Below are 6,270 nucleotides of genomic sequence, written 5' to 3' on the forward strand. Positions count from 1 at the left end.
ATAGCTAAAAGTAATTTGTCCTTTGTACACATCACAACAGTAATTCACACAGGTCTTTCTCATTTCAGAGTCTAAACTCATTAGTCTAGCACTAGATTTATTTTGGGTAAACAATACTAACCTTGTTAGATAATAACTTCCTATGGGGTAGGCTAGTTGCCCTACTTTTGTAAAACCTAATGAGCTAAAGGCTTTTTCTTTTCCCAAATATTGACCTTTACAACATTTTTGGTGTTAGTGGGATTTGAACTCAGGGCCATATGCTTATCAGACTAGTGCTCACTTCAGCAGCACATGTACTAAAATTGGAACGATATAGCGAAGATTAGCATGGCCCCTGCGCTTATCAGACTAATATTCTACCACTTGAGCCATGCCTTCATCCCTACTTTTTGCTGGGTAATTTGAGAAATCACACAGCAAACTTTTCTGTCCAGGTTTTCCTCAAACCGTAATCATTTAGATTTCAGCTTTCTGAGTATCTAGGGTTATAGATGTGAGTCACTGGCCTATTTAATAGTTTTGGGAAAAAAATGAAGATGAATGAAAGTCAAATCTATCAAATATCATACTGATCTAAACATAAAGGCTTATTACTTATGAGTGGGCTCATATACTTAAATAATAACAATTTTTATATTTTAATATTAATTGTATAGGCTAATGAAAATGATCATTTTTTTTCATGTAAAATGTTGCTATGCTAGTTCTTGCTTGCCAAGAGATCTCTTTGTAGTCATTAAGTTTTAGGCAATTACCTCTTCTCATTGTCACATGATCGATGAAAAAGAAATCATAAATAAGGCTTGAATTAAATAAAATTTCTAGCTTTGTGAAAGACACTGTCAGGAAAATTCAGTCATAATATTCAATATATAGCCTATGAAACCTGGAAAGTCAAGGGGGTGGGTGAGATTGGGAGGGATAGAAAATGATGAAAGAGGTGATGTAGATCAAGATGCATTAGAGTCATAAATTGTCATATTGAATTTTAACCCATTGTACATTATGGAAAGATAACAAAAAAATTAAAGACGCTGTCATCAGAATGAAAAGACATGCCACATCTGGGAGAAAATGTCTGCAGACTTGTATTAGAAAAGCAAATTCTTAAATATCAATAGTGTAAAAAGAGGCATGGCTCAAGTGGTTGAGCACCTGCTGACCAAGTGTGAGACCCTGAGACTAATCTCCACGTATAACCAAAATGAAAATGAGAACTAATAAAGTCTCTATTTTAAAATCTAATAAGTCATTCTGATTACTTTTTAATAAATTTTTGGCATGGTCTATTAAACTGAAGCCATTCAAAATAGAAGTTATCAACCTATTCTTTCTTAACTGCATATAAAATATCTGTTTAATAACTGATTGGTTTGGTAACAATCAATATTTTCCTTAATAAATTTCTTCACATTCCTCGTCAGACTGGAAAAGAAAGATTATCCTTAAGTTTACTAATTTATAATTTCTATAGTCTAACTACCAATGGGGAAAATATTTGTGGCTTTTCTGTTGTTTTGATCAGTACTTCCAATGAAAGATTATGAAAATTTAACATTATAATAACATTATATAATTTAACAATATTAATTAACTTTATAATAACTTTAGGTAACCAAATATGTCTGAAATACAGGCATGATAACTAAAAGAAGCTAAAAGTAATAACTATCAATGCAAATGGAGAGAACTTTCCTGATTAAAAAATAAATGAGCCAGGCTCCGGTGGCTCACACCTGTATTCCTAGCTCCTCAGGAGGCTGAGATCTGAAGATCACGGTTCAAAGCCAGCCAGGGCAGGAAAGTCCATGAGCCTCTTATCTCCAATAAACCACTCAGAAAACCAGAAGTGGTGCTGTGGCTCAAGTAGTAGAGCACTAGCCTTGAGCTGAAGAGCTGAGGGACAGTGCCAAGGCCCAGAGTTCAAGCACCACAACTGACAATAAATAAATAAATACTGGAATCTACATATTGGCTGCCTCTGGGTAATCACTTTCTGGAGAAAAAACAAAAACAAATTAAAAGGCAAAGACTCAAACATTTACTAACATTTTCTAATTTAAAGGATGCAGGGTAAAGTCATATAAATATCTAGAAATATATAAAAAATATATAAATAAGAAATAAAATTGAAATAGCATCTGCAAGGTACAGGCATCAGACAGACTTCTAACTTCTATGCAACCGTAATGGCAAGAAAATAAAGGGCAATGACCACATTTAAGATAAGAACTAGAAAGATTGTTCCACAGGAACTGGGTGTCATTCTTTGTAAAAAGACAATAAAGGTATTGCTAAATAAAAATTGCAAATGTATTATCAAAATACCCTACTCAGGTACTTAAATGGATCACACTCTAACTTACCAAGAATCACAGGCAGTGAGGAAGGAGGAAGCAAGAGAGAGAGGGAGAGACGGAAAGAAGGAAGGATGGCCAATGATATGTAATCCGCAGGTAAAAGACTCCAAAATTCAACCTCTCAAAACGTGGCTTCTCTGTTTTCTCATGACTGGATTCATACCTGATTTAAGGTGAAGCATGATCAGTGTTACTATTTAAACCATTGGTGCTGTCAAAACTGTTACTGATGGCCAGATAAGGAACTAGTCTTTCTGGGCTTCTGTCTTCTCATCTACAAATGCCAACTTATCTACAGTTCTCAGGGGACAAAATGAAATATAAACTAAATGCATAAGTGTGGTAGATTCTTAGTAAACAAGAGTCCAGTTTCTCTCTCCCCAGTGCTTCACTTTTTGTAGAAAGTGACCTTCCTTATTCACTTAACTAGAAATTTTCCCCATGTTGTTTCTATGGTCATCCTCCATCAATAACTACTTTGCCACAGTACTGTTTCCCAAAGTCATTCCTATGCATTCATCCTGCTTTCTATGGTGACCTTCATAACATGAATATCTTAGAGGGGGAGCTATGTTGTCAGGTTGCTTTCTATAGCTACATTGACTTTTTCCTCAAATGGCAACAAAATATTTGCCATGAAATGTATATTATCTATTAAAATAATGATTTTTGCATATTCCATAATTATTATTCTTAAGAGGCTACTTTTACTGTTAAATCTTTTCTAATAAGTATAGGTTTATGGAAATTCTCTATAATGTGTGTACCTTAAGTTGATATAAATTTAACCAAAAGTAAATTACCAATACATATTTAATTCAAATTTTTAGAACTTACTTTATCTCTACTCTTCTACTAAAGGTATTTCTTTAGCTACAATTGTCTAAAATTATAGAATATTTTCATTCATCTTCAAACTACTCAAAGAAATCTGACCCTCAGAGACCTCTGTAATAAGTAGAAAAGTTATAAACATAAATATTCAAACCATATTTAGGGAATTTGTTGATATCTAAATGTCTGTCAATGAAATAAAATTTTCAGTACAACTGAATCAGTACTGATTTGGTATATCCATTTAATCAAATTAATTATAGAGATTATACCAATATTGTAATCTAGTAGGCTAGCCTAGCAACAATTAGAGAACACTGAATTAAACCTTGGGTTCAAGTTAAACTGCTATTTTCATAATTGTTAAATTATAAATTCGTTATTTTTATAATTATACAAAGGTAACAAGGTGCTCACAACTAGAATTAAAAAATCAGCTAACATTCATTCTTTTCAAAACCTCACATGACAACCTATCTCTTCTCTCTGAAACATTTCCTATTGTCCACCTGATATACAGTAAAGAATAATTCTATAATACTCAAATATTCACAGGTAATAGTTAATTCACTTACTTTGAGCAAATATTGAGCCTTCTCGTTAAAAAACATAGCTTCCATGTTCACACACACACTAGCATTAAAGAACAAAAGAACTAGGACTGAATAAATGATCCATATGGTATTGGTTACTAAATAAATATTTAAATATTTCCTGTTCTCATATATTTATTAGTAGCACCTGTTTCTTTTCATGAAAAGTTAAGCACATATGACCATATAAGATGATGATAAGGAAAAGAACCTCAAGATAGAGACACAAAAGGTTTTATTTTTGTTGCTGTTATTTTTAATGTACTTATAATGTACCATATGATTTTTTTGTTTCTTTTGTATGTTCTTCCCCCCTGGTATAACCGCTGTTTTCATTGTATTTGATTTCAGTGCCCTGCATCTTTTATATACATTTTTCTAATTTGGGGAGGGGAAGGGAAATAACAAAAGGATACAGATTGACCCATTGAAACAATGAACAATGAGATGTACAAGACACTATGTTGAAAATGAACTTTTCGGGGGAGGGGAAGAGTTGGGGAGGTAGGGAAGGAAGGGATGGTAGAGGAAGAACAAAGGAGGAGGTAACAATGGTCCATAGGAAATGTACTCATTACCTTACTCATGTAACTGTAACCCCTCTGTACAGTATCTACAATCAAAAAATATTTTAAAAATTTTAAGACATCTTTTGGGGGCATTGCCAAGAGCTTTCCTGCTTATTTTTTTGTCAGTTGTGAGTGCTGTCCCCAAGCTTTTACACTCAAGGCTAGTGCTCCAGCACTTTGAGTCACACCTGCAGTTCTGGTTTTCTGATGGCAAATTGTAGATAAGAGTCTCATGGACTTTCCTACCCAGACTGGCTTTGAACCACAATTCTCAGACCTCAGCCTCCTGAGTAGCTAAGATTACAAGTGTGAACCACCAGTACCTACCTCAAGAGCTTTACTTCTACCTGAGCTACTTACAGCCAAAGATACCATCCCAAGAACAATACAAGTAGTGAGAAAACTTGTGGAAAAAGTCAATCCACTCTTCATGTTTCCAACGTTACTTGCAATTATCTGGGCAATGTGCACCCTACCCAGGATCTTTCTAGATTAATACTGAATAGAAGAATCAGTATGGCCTATTAGTTCATCTTAAAATCTTACTATTTATAAGAGTTTACTGTAATTACAAGTCTTAAATTAAGTAATAAAACCATCACAGAAATTCCCAAATGACAAAAAATTTGAGACTACAATATTGGATATGAAAGAGAGCACATAAAGCAAGTTCAGTAGTAAGGAGTAACTAATAAGCAACTCCAGAAAGAAAGAAATGAGCTGAGTCAATTTTGGCTGTGTGCTTATACCCAAAGGAAAGAATTTTAAGTAAGACAAACCTAGTAAGAATGCTGTCATCTGAGGTTAACATAATATGCTCATAACTCAGGGCAACTATAAGGGTTCGCATAATTTTTCTCATCACTTGTTGGATTAAAAAAAATGATCTGAATAGAAATTTCTATTTCCTGTTTTTCATTTCTGTTAATCATCTTCTCCTTGGAGACATCAATGATAAGAGAATTTTATAAAGCTTCTCTACATATTTCCAAGGGAAAAGCTAAATATTGTATTCTTCTAAGAGGAATCTAATTTTCACCTCTGCTTCAGTAGTTTATTAACTAACCATATGCACCTGATTGATCTATCTTTATGAGTGCATTTTAATGTGTATTAGAGTGAAAAGAAATGGCTGGGGAGAGAGTAAGCATCAGCAAAGAATCTTACCCAGGTCACTAATTTGTATCACAAGCAACTTAGCTGCAACTTCATTCAGTTCACTGCCAGCAGGAGAGGGTTGGATGGCTTATGAGAGAAGAGATGTTCTATCTTATTCTCTGAGTACAAGTGGTTTGATGCAAAAGATAGAGTTGTGTGGATTGAACTGGTCATTCCATGTTGAAATGTCCCTGGACTTAAGAAGGGAGTATATGGAATTCAGTTCCTCAACACACACACACACACACACACACACACACACACACACACACACACACACATCCCAGGATATATTTTTTTCAATAATGTTAATGAATGAGATAATGGCTACACTATAGCTTCTATTAGAAAGATATATTGGGAGTCATAGTGCATAGATGAATATAATTAGATGAAGAAAGCATCCAGTTCATGCCTGCTTAAGAGGCCATCTTACAGGAGAGTTTGTTTTATACATATGTATCTACAATAGAAATTCAAAACTACTGATTTTTTTTTAGATTTTACAAAATCTCCGTTGTCTAATCAAAATAATGTGCTCCTCAAAGCCTGCTTGTCTAATCTGGATTTCTATAGATTCCATCTTCCGTTTAGTTTCACATCTTTCTTCCTGAAATATCTAAACTCGATTTCAAGTCACTGCTGAGTGGCATTCGGAAGATACTGCTAGTGTGTCTTCTCTACCTCTCTTGTCAAGTGCCTTTCAGAAGAATGATTATTGATGGAAGCCTGAGACACAGATGAAGAGAAATT

At 34.1% G+C, this 6,270-nt stretch overlaps 1 non-coding gene across 1 annotated transcript; it reads left to right on the plus strand.

Annotated features, from left to right (window-relative positions):
* Positions 1-275: 275 nt before the first annotated feature.
* Positions 276-381, plus strand: LOC122118991. The gene has a single exon (XR_006149484.1). It is a non-coding gene; the product is annotated as a U6 spliceosomal RNA (small nuclear RNA).
* The last annotated feature ends 5,889 nt before the right edge of the window (positions 382-6,270 follow it).

Source organism: Dipodomys spectabilis, unplaced genomic scaffold (assembly GCF_019054845.1).
Source record: "Dipodomys spectabilis isolate Male_0828 unplaced genomic scaffold, ASM1905484v1 ptg000158l, whole genome shotgun sequence".
Taxonomy (NCBI): Eukaryota; Metazoa; Chordata; class Mammalia; order Rodentia; family Heteromyidae; genus Dipodomys; species Dipodomys spectabilis.